This window comes from Rutilus rutilus (assembly GCF_951802725.1).
Source record: "Rutilus rutilus genome assembly, chromosome: 1".
Classification (NCBI taxonomy): Eukaryota; Metazoa; Chordata; class Actinopteri; order Cypriniformes; family Leuciscidae; genus Rutilus; species Rutilus rutilus.
In genome coordinates, this window is record NC_140209.1 from 3519574 (window position 1) to 3531243 (window position 11670).

The following is an 11670-nucleotide window of genomic DNA, read 5'->3' on the forward strand; positions in this document are numbered from 1 at the left end:
CGTTATTTCATCCGACTCCATCAATGAAAAAGATTTTAATGATGTCTGTGCATCATTTAACGTGAACGAATATTTGATTATTCTGTTAAACTCTGGTTATATTTTACCCGCTTAGATCAGGAAACTATATCACTCTGAGGTCCTTCTTTCTCGCAAGGTCTCTGGCACAATTTTGCCAGTTCCGGTCATCAAAACAATTATTTTTAGTTATTAATTGGCTCAATAACTGGGATTTGCCGTATTCACAAATACACAATCAAAGATATGTAAAGAGCCCCCTTGGAGTGCTCCTCTTGAACTCAACTCATTCGTTTTACTCTAGTAGAGGTCTTGCACATGTGGGCACAGAGGTCTCAGGTGTGATCCAACAATTGTTTTTAAATAAATGTTATATCACTATCTTCGATCAAATAAAAACTATCAATTTATGGTATTTTTATTTTTATTTTTGGGGTGTTTTTGAATTTATTTACCTCTAAAACCATATTTTCTATTTAAATTATGCTTATTTTTATGTTATATTTAATATTTCTTTAACTTCAGTAAAAAAAATAATTTCTTTAAATTCAGATAGCTAAAACTTAAAAATGTGTTGACTTTGGTGACATCTGGTGTCTTATGTTGGTATAAAATTAACAAAAATATCAATAATATTAATAGTAACAAGATGGTTATAGTACTCAATGGCTGCATATAGGCTGAACTCTATAAAACACTGTTATTATGCATTTAACCACGTAAGTATTTGACTTTATCACAAGTTGAAATTGTGATAAAAAAATAAAAATATTTGTGTTAGGTGAGACTATACAAAGATGCCAAAATATGCTTAGACAAATATGACCATGCTATAAGGAAACGACAAAGTAGTTGATCATTTATCATTTATTTCAAATAAAAAAACATCAAATTTTTATAACTCAAGAAACGAATTGGTACCAAACAGGAAAGAATAAACAACAATAACTCAAACAAGTAAGTGTTAAGTAAGAATAAACAGGTAAGAACAAACAATAATCATAGTTATAATGTGTGCATGTGTGTGTGTGTGTGTGTGTGTGTGTGTGTGTGTGTGTGTGTGTGTGTGTGTGTGTGTGTGCACAGCTGATTGATTGGAACATACAAAAAAAAAGTGGACTTTATATATATATATATATATATATATATATTTTTTTTTTTTTTTTTTTTGCCCACATTTGTCCCCAAAATGGTTTTAATTGGACATTTCAGTGAAACTTCAGGTGTGTGAAAACCCCGTACACGTCCATACACTTGAGATGCACAGAGATGATCAGATACAGGACATTTCTGATTACACACACTAGATGTGTTCAGAGATTTCCAGTATACCAGCAATTGCTGATGTTGTAATGTTTAAATCCTGGTAAGCATGAGGCCAAGAAAGTTCTCAGTTCTTATAGATTTATTAAAATCCTAAAGTGATCCAACATAATGGTCAGCAATTGTACAACACACTTCAGCTCTTACTCTACACCTTTTATAGGCGACAACATGTGGATTACAGCGCCATCTCCTGACTAATACACAAACACTACATTCCCCCATTACTTAATATCACATCATTACTGTAATTTGTAATTTCACAGTGCATAACTGTATAAATATAGTTATCAGCTGTAACTTGACCAGTAATTTATTGTTTCAGCTGTAAAAGTAATGCAACTAGTAGTCAGTAATTAACTGTAAACTTACAATTTAATACAGTAATGCAATGTGATGACATAAAAGTAGTAAAAAAAAATGATTAAACAATACTTTCCACAATTGATTTATTTTCAATAAAACTGATACAACAATATCATAACAAACGTTGTGGGCAGGAGTCGGCAACGAGATGTCAGTCCGTAAAACACAGCCAGAGGGAAAGTCCAAAACAATAGCCAGGTAGAAGTGAAGGTCTCAACCTAAAGGGCAGTCCAACACATTCAGTGGCGATATGGCAGGTAAAAGCGAAGAGAGCCAACAATGACCGGAGCAAATGAAAGAAGTAATACCATCAAAAACAGAACATGGCTCTGTGTTATTTGTTCCTGTCCAGCCATGTTCTGGTTTTGATGGTATTACTTCTTTCATTTGCTCTGGTCATATTTGAAAAAGCAGTCTAACATTAGAATATATTTTACACTGCTTATTTTTCAATAATCCGTTTAGTTTTTCCACATTTGCTGACCACAACAGCACATGCAAAACACCTTAGGTAAGAGGTGCTCATTCCTGTAGCTGGATATCTGCTTTTGCTGGATCAGACTGAACTCTGCAGGAAGGAAGATATCCAGGAACAGGAGTGAGCTCCTCTTTCCCCCAAGGTGTTTTAAAGACAGTCTTAATCCGGAAAGACAGGAGTCACGATATAGAGAGAAATGGGATTATTAAACTTCAAAAAGTGACAGTTTAATTAAAGACATGCAATTGCACGTTTGAAAGTGAAAACTGTTGCACGTCCACCAGGTTTGAGTTCATTCATGACTCGTGGCTTCAGAGCAGTTTGTAATAATGTGCATTACTCAAAGAAATGGTTAAAGATTAAAATTTGCTGATAATTAAAATCCGGGTCGTGTGAAACAGAAACTGTGGTCACTGTTACTATTTAAATTAGCGCGTTTGGTGTCCCATGTTGCAGATCCAATGATGATTGTAGTGACGATTCTCTCTGACCAATCAGTGATCAGCAGTGTTTACACATCACATTTAGCTCCTGTGGAACGACGTAGATGGTACTAAAAACAGCACCAGGTACTATTCACAGTGGACAACCCCCCACAAACCAAGCAGAGTCGGGTTGAGCCGTAGCGTACAGTGGAAAAGTGCCGTAACAGACTGTATGATCCACACAAAGATCTGATCCCATCTTGAGTCAGTCTGGGATTAGATGAAGAGAGAGAAACAACTGAGACAGACTACATCCATCAAAACTGTGGCAACATCTCAGAGATACTTGGAGAAATCTGCCTCTAAAACTAATGAAAATGTTTAGGCATTAGTAAAAAAAAAAAAAAACCTGTACGGTGAGGATCTTTTAAAACAGATTATTTGCTAATTTATATTAAATATATAAAATCAATATTTGGTGTGACCATTCTTTGCATTTAAAACAGCTTTTGTCCTAGGAAGGAACACTTGCACAGTTTCTAAGGTAGCTTTGCAGGTAGCTTTATTAAAGTATCTTGGAGATGTTGCCACAGTTAGTCTCTCTCAATTTTTTGTCTCTTCATGTAATCTCAGACTGACTCGATGGTGAGATCAGACCTCTGTGAAGAAGACCATATACCAAATAGGTCTTCAAGGGATGGTTCGGAGTAAAATCAACCTAGGGTCCTTTGCACCATGACCTCGAGCCGAATGGTTGGTGCAGGAACCCGATTAAGGTACTTACGTTGCAGTATGTAAGTCTTTTCCATCAATGGCTCAGCTCTTTCTGCCCCATCAAAGCCATCCTCTGAAAACATGCGGTGCAGGCACATTTTCATCTCACCCAATGTAGTCTCGGTCTCGCCACTGGGTAGATCTGCAGGAGCCCATTTCACGCATCCATATTGATCCACTGGGCCTCCTGCCATTGTCCCTGCTCCACTGCAGGTCCTCCTCTCCCTCCGTCGTCGTGCAAGAGTGTTATTTCTATTTTACTCAACCCTTGTTTTAATTTGTTGAAGGAGGGACTGGCGTCCATCTCCAATAATATCTCCTGTTAGGAAACTCTCTAATGATGCCCCGAACTATAGTGTGGCATGTTGATTGATTGATTGATTGATTGATTGATTGATTGATTGATTCCTTTATTGTCATTGTACAGCCATACAATGAAATTTTTATACTTTCCAACGTTCACAGCAAGAGTAGTTACAGTCACATTGCAAATTGCCCATTATTAAATAAGGTGCTTAGTATTATTTCACTTAATTGTCTACATGTCAAGAATGTCTTGTGGTGATAATTTGAGGATGTAGTTTCAGTTCATGATTCATTATCCTGATGGCATTAGGATAAAAACTGTTCATGAATCTGGTTGTGCGTGTTTTGATTGACCTAAAGCGTTTTCCAGATGGCAACAATTCAAGAAGCTGATGGGCTGGATGATTCGGGTCCGTCACAATGTAGCGTGTTTTCTGCAGGGAGCGGGAGTTAAAAATGTCATCCAAAGCAGGTAGCTGTTGATTTGTGATGTTCTGTGCGGTTTTTATAACTCTCTGCAGGGCCTTTTTATCACCAGCCGAGCTGCCTCCATACCACACCAGCATATTATATGTGAGGACACTTTCAATAGAACAGCGATAGAATGACACCAGGAGACGCGCTGACAGGTTTATTTTCCTAAGCATTCTGAGAAAGTACATCCGCTGTTGAACCTTCTTGACTAATGCTATGATGTTTGTTGTCCATGAAAGGTCCTCAGAAATGTATGTGCCCAGAAATTTAAAGCTTGATACTCTCTCCACTATCTCCCCATTGATATGCAGTGGTGTGTGAACAATCTGTTTCTTCCTGAAGTCAATGATAAGTTCTTTCGTTTTCTTGATGTTTAGGGTAAGATTATTCTCCGTGCACCACGTCGTCAGCCTCTGTACCTCCTCCCTGTAGGCATACTCATTTCCTCTGGTGATCAGCCCCAGCACAGTCGTGTCATCCGCAAATTTGATTATGATGTTGTTGTCATTAGATGGTACACAATCATGAGTATACAAGGAGTAAAGAAAGGGACTTAGCACACAGCCTTGTGGGGCTCCCGTGCTGATTAGCGTAGTTGTGGAATAATGTGAGCCCATCCTCACTGACTGTGGCCTCTTTGTTAGGAAATCTTTAATCCACAGGCAGATGTTATGCTGTATGCCTAGGTCAGACATCTTATAAAACAGTCTGTTTGATAAGATGGTATTAAAAGCAGAACTGTAGTCAATGAACAGAAGCCGTGCATACGTCCCTTGATGTTCCAGGTGGCTCAGTATAGTGTGGAGTGCAATGTTGATGGCATCGTCTGTCGACCTGTTGGCCCTGTATGCGTACTGGTGGGGGTCCATGGTGGGTAGCAGAGCAGACCTAATATGATGTAAAACCAGCCTCTCCATGCATTTCATAATTATAGATGTTAGTGCAATGGGCCTATAGTCATTGAGGGATGTTATAGCAGCATGCTTTGGCACCGGCACTATTATAGACGTCTTCAGGCAGGTTGGAACAGTGCACTGCAACAGAGACAAGTTGAAGATGTTTGTGAGTACCTCACCTAGCTCAACTGCACAGTCTCTGAGTGCGCGCCCTGGAATGCTGTCTGGTCCAGATGCTTTCCATGCCTTGATCTTACGGAGAGTGCGTATCACCTCAGTAGGTTGAAGAATAAGCACCTGGCTATTTGTGTCTGGAACAGGGTTGATGGTAGTCTCAGTACTTTCCACCTCAAAGCGGCTGAAGAACCGGTTAAGCTGTTCTGCCATTAAAGCACTGCTATTAGACAGGCAAGTGGTGTTAATCTGCCCCGTGATGTGCCGGATCCCCTGCCAAGCCCGGCGGGGGTCGGAGTTGCAGAAGTGGTTCTCAATCCTCTGCTTATAAGCGGCCTTAGCATCCCTGATGCCCTTCCTTAAATTCGTCCTGGCTGCACTGTAAAGCTGCCTGTCACCAGACCGAAAAGCAGAATTACGGGCCTGCAGCAGATGTTTTACATCGTTGGTCATCCACGGCTTGTTGTTAGGAAATATACAAATCCGTTTCGTGGTGGTGACATTTTCAATGCAGCATTTTATATAAAATAGCACAGAGGATGTATAGATGTCGATTTTATTGTCCACAAATACGCTCCAGTCAGTGCGTCTAAAGCAGTCCTGCAGCTGCTCAGACGCTCCTTCGGGCCATAATTGTATTATTCTAGCAGTAGGTTTGATTCGGTTGATAACTGGTCTATATGCTGGAGTCAAAAACAGTGAAATATGATCAGACAGTCCTAAGTGGGGGAGAGGTGATGCCTTATATCCATGCTTAACGTTACTATAAACATGGTCGAGTATGTTTTTCCCTCTTGTGGGGCACTTTACATGCTGGTAAAATTTTGGGAGAACAGTTTTTAAGTTGGCTCTGTTGAAATCACCTGCTATGACAAAAGCTCCTTCTGGATAAGCCTGCTGTTGTTTCCTAATGGCAGTTTGCAAATAAGCCAAAGCTGTTTTAGTGTTGGCATCCGGAGGTACGTAAACAGCATTAATAACAACAACTGTGAATTCGCGCGGCAGGTAAAAGGGGCGACATTTTACTGTTAAATACTCCAAGTCCGGGGAGCAGTAAGTGTCAGTTATTACAGCGTTTGTACACCAATTGTCGTTGGTGTAAACACAAAGCCCCCCTCCTCTGTTCTTACCGGAATCCGCGGTCCTGTCGGCTCGGTGCGCTACACGGCCTGCTAGTTGAATAGCCTCTGCTGGAATCGCTGGTTTAAGCCAAGTCTCCGTAATTACCATGGCACAGCAGTCCTGGATGCTTTTCTGCGTAGATGTAATGAGTTCCAGCTCCTCGATTTTATTGGTAAGTGATCTTGCATTTGTGACGAAGAGGCTCGGCAGTGGAGGCTTGTGTGGGTCTCTGCCTAGCCTAGCTCGTATCCCGGCTCTGCAGCCCCGCTTCTGCCTCCTCTCACAGCGCTGCCTCTGTCGCTTCTCGGCTGGGAGAGTAATCCACGGAGACCCCGGTGGTCTGACGAGCTCAGACGGTAGGCTAGAATCTTCCTGGTTAAAAATACAGCCCCCGGGCGTCAAACCAATGACGAGAAGTTCGTGCCGGCTGTATTTTATGTATACTTGTGCATACGTGTTTCTTAGAAAAAAATAAACTATAAGTAGACTACTCAAAACATGTCGATACATGGAGAGCTGAGCCGCTGCGTGTGCACGCGCCGCCATCTTGGTCTACTAGGATAGACCAAGACAACAGACTTGCTCTACTAGGATTAGGATCTTGTTCTAAGATCTGATCTACCACTGCCTGTACTATGTTTTTTCTGTCTACTGGGAGCGGTCTTGCTTGATCTACCAAACATTTTTGAAGAGATGAAGGTACCCGTTCCCAATTCACTCTGAAATCAACATGCCATGGCCTTCCAAGATGTGGTGCAAAGCTTTCAGTGCATGAGGAGTGTGAGGATGGACTGCATGTGCTTCCCAAGGGGCTCTGAGATGAAGAGGGAGAAGGGACAGCCTCTAAATTTAACTGAATTACTGGAAGTCCTAAAAAAAAAAAAAGAATTACATCTTTCATAAAGTTGATAACCTGACTCATGACAGAAAGAGAAAAGGTACAATTTTCTTTTTAGTTCAAATGAATCTGTAACTCATTGCTCAATAAACCTCTGGAAAAGCATGACGAAGAGCAATTAGTAGCAAGTCAAACACCTCATAAGTTGGAAGAGGACAATGTCTCTCAACTTAGCAAAGGTACGTTTCTCTGCAACAAAGTACACAGACTCATGTACGACAACCACTAGAATAATCCTTCCAGAATAAAGTTCATCATCATGCTTTTCAAGCAACACAAACATCCCCTTTCTGTACAATGTGCCTTTCACTGTGATTTCATTACATGCCACAGTTGACTGTGAATCTAATGTGTAACTGGCCACTGACTCTCTAATCCTGTCACTGTAATCATCAATATATAATTCTACACCCTTCTGTATCTGTACAACTGGAGGGATCATGCCGCCTGCACCGAGATACGCTTGCAGAAGTTGGTGTCTCTCTGCAAGAGTTTTGCAAAGACTTTTAAAATTGTGCAGTTTTCTGGCACACTTCTTACAATAGCTGTGCTTGCTTTCGAATCTCAAAGTCCAGAGGCGAATTAGTGGACCAAAGTGGTGTATAAGGTCAGGGTAATGACACATGTAATGATGCTTAGGTCGTAAGGGGTTATCAGGGAAGAGCTTTTGCCTGGTGCAAATGTATTCTCCGATTAAAACTTTGAGATATGAAACCTCCACTATCTCTCTCAGTTGCAATATCAGTAGCCATACCTCATTTCTACATGGATCTTTAATCCTGACACCAATCAAGAGAGGTAGTATCCTGAGAAAACACCAATTGTCCACTTCCGGGGGAGAGTTCGTCTGGTTTGTCATTTGCATCATTTCCTTTGTTTTTGAACTGATTTTTGCATCGTTTCAATTGCAAGTATGTAAAATGCTTCTCCTCAACTAAACGACCAACAAACAAAGCAAGGTCATAAGAAACAACACCCTCAAATAGATCGTGCCCTAGACATGGTGGGAGCCCAGGCTGACAAACATGGAAATGTGCAAGCTTGTTAAAAGGAGAGTCCCCCTTCATACCAAACACAGAGCCAGCGACGGCATAGTCTAAATCTTGGACATGGCTTTTATATAAGACTGCACAGTTCTTGCAGTACCACACAGGTTTGGCTCATTCACAAATGTGGTTTTATTTATCTCACAATATCGGCAGAAATAATCTGCACGACTGAAGCTTTCCAAAAAAAAAAAAAACATATGCAATGGGATCCCAAATGATCTCCTGAAATGGCAACAAGAGTCTCTTTCACGATTTTACCACTGGGCATTGAAATACCAGTTTCCTCTAGAAATTGAAGATCCTTGATCAATGGCTCAGAAACTGTGTTTATACCAAAGTATTTAAAGTCGTTTTCCCTACAAAGAAGCACAAGCTGCATGTGATCTGTAGTTGATCGATTGTGTGGCAAAATCTCAGTCAGAGTACAGTAGACCACTAAAACCTTATGTTCTTTCTTCCCTGAACCAAGAGGGTTTACAACCTCAAAGGCATCCTGATATAAAATGAGGCCAAGAGAATCAGAAGCTGTCTCCATTAAAATATTACTCTTAAATCCCTGACTATCATTAACATCACGTAAAACGTCTCCAAGAGTGGGTGGTTGAGAATGTAAGTATGCTGTTCTCACACAGATCTGGTTTTGAACAGTGCAGCCAATGTTCCCTTTATAGGTTTATATACTGGGCAAAACGCTCTTTGCCATTTTCATCATTACCTAAAAACAATGGCACAGGTTCAACATAGTCAAAATGACGTTTAAAAACAGACTTTCTTAAACCTCAGAAGATCATCTCTACGCATGTCCTCAATGATGTTGCTAACAATAGCCTCTGATATTTCAAGAGCCTTCAGTTTCTCACTCAGGATCTGAAGTGCATGTGACAGATCATGTGCATTCTGAAAGTCCTCAATTATTGTTGTTATAGTACTTGCTACAACAACAATTTTGCTTGTAATTTCAAGTCCAGAAGTGTAATATTCAACAGCAAATGGCTCTTCACATTCAGATCTGTCTTCATCAGGTGTCTCTAAACAAGGTTGGGTTAGAGATGCAAAACTACTCAGTGGGAGCAGATCCAGTTGACATAGCATCATCAAGATCTTCAACATGTTTGTGTTTCCTTGACATATGAGCTGCTAAACTAGACTCAAGTGTAAAGCTAGAACTACACTCTCTGAATGGGCATTTCATTTTGAGTCCTTCTCTTATGTGTGACTTTAAATGCTTGATGAGGGAGGTTAAGCTGTTACACACAATTTCACAAGATTGAGCCGCACACTTTAATGGAGTATCAGATTGCTTGCCAAGAGATGGGCCTGATCCTTTATGATCTCTATACATATGTGCTTTCAGAACGCTATCTTTATGGTACATGCGAGTACACTGAGAAACGCCACACTGATATCTGTAAGTTGGAGTATTACTGTGGAGTAGAGTTCTCAACGGGCCTGAAAATTACAATCCGACCCGACCCGGCCCGTGGATTTTAAAGCCCGGACCCGATGTAACCCGACACATAAACATGAATTATCTGCCCGAACCCGGCCCGCGGCCCAATTTTTTTTTCTCTCATACACGTATTATCATGACCAGCGGATGGGAATTCAAATCAACCTTTAATGTTCACGCCTTTTAACAATACAAACAACTGAAACAATAGAAAGAAGGACATAGTAAAATGTACAACAAGTAGCCTATATTTGAGTGACATTCCCGAAAATGGTGAATAATATCTCAGAAATTATCTTTTCATGGCATGTGTCGTGTTTGAATTGAAGTTCACAGGAATTATTCAAAATGGATGATGGCCAACTGAGTTTTTTATCAGATACGAAAGTCAAGGGGGAGAATAAAATCATTTTTAAAAAGAAAATAACAAAAGTGCAAAGACAGGACAGTAGCCAATTTTACTTACACATGAAACCGAAGTAAAGTTAAAGTTAATCGTAAATAATTTCTCAGAAATATATTTTATATTTTTCGTTGCACGTGCAACGAATTGAAGTTCACAGGAATTATTCAAAATTGGATGATGACTTGAGTTTTTCCAGATATCCTATAGCTATAGGAAGATCGACGGGGAGAATTAACACATTCTTAAAACACAAATAATAAAAGTACAAAGACGGAATTACTCTATTTTACCAATGAAGTGCAACCGAAGTAAAGTTACAGTCAAGAATCTCTCAAAAATGATCTTTTCGTGGCATGTGAGTTGTCTTTGAATTGGAATTCACAGGAATTAGCTATTCAAATGATGACGCACCGAGTTTTTTTTTTTTTAAGTCTATACACGGAAGAATACAGTTTTAAAATGCAAATAATAAAAGTACATCGACAGAAATAGTACATTTTACCTCTGAAGCAATAAGTAAAGTTACAGTCAACACGGTAAATAATATCTCAGCAATTATTCTCGATCGTCTTCTAAGTTCACAGTGATAATGCAAAATGGATGACCAACCGTGTCGAGCTAATGGTGTGTTCAAGTCCTCCTGGGAAGTTCGTACGTACGAGGTGGGAAGTCGTGCTTATAACGGCATGTGCGTTCAACGTCACTTTCGTCGGAGCTAAATGGCGGAGTACTTTCTCTTAATTAATTACACAAAAATACAGTAAGGTTCTTAAACTCTTGTTCTAGAAAATGAAGAACAAAGAAATGTGCATCAGGTGTACTTCGTATTTTTATGTTTTTAATTAATTTATGAAGCCACTGCCAACACATCGTTACATGTTGCATTGTTATATTATAATACTATCATATTCTGTGTTGGCGATTAGCTAACTGCGCTGTTAATTGAAAAGCCTGACAATATCACAGCTAAATACCTTTACGTATTGTGTATTCCACCATGTTAATCACTGACACGCCCCCAACTCGTAAAGATCGGAGCTTAGAGAAAATCCCGAACTCCCCACTGGTATTTACGACATTGTGGTGGCGTTCAAGTGCGTTCAACTCGTAAATACGATCTACACGAGATGACTTGAACGCACCGTAATACCCTGGGACATCCCGCCCATTCTTCAAGTTCAACATGTGTAGCCCTGCAACTAGCCTATATTATGTTTTTCTTTCACCAAAAAATGTGTTCAAGATTATTCACCTCTCTCCAAAGACTTAATAAATTTTGATTACGTTCACTTAAAAGAATTGCACAAAACACAGGATCATAAAAGAAAAAGAAAAAAAACGATTTGCAAGCCGTCCATTAACAAAACTTGGTAATAAAAACATAATTCATCATAAACTTTTCTAAGTTTTTAAAGTCATTTTTCGGCTGCTTTCATGCCAATGTCAGGGATTTTCAGCCACCACTATGAAACGCTAACTTGCTAGCTAGCCAGATCTCTAACACCGCATAA

General features: G+C 39.8%; 1 protein-coding gene across 1 annotated transcript in view; it reads left to right on the forward strand.

Annotated features, from left to right (window-relative positions):
* Positions 1–11670, forward strand: part of LOC311302500 (uncharacterized protein) — a 64531-nt gene that overhangs the window by 20478 nt on the left and 32383 nt on the right. The window lies entirely within an intron of this gene.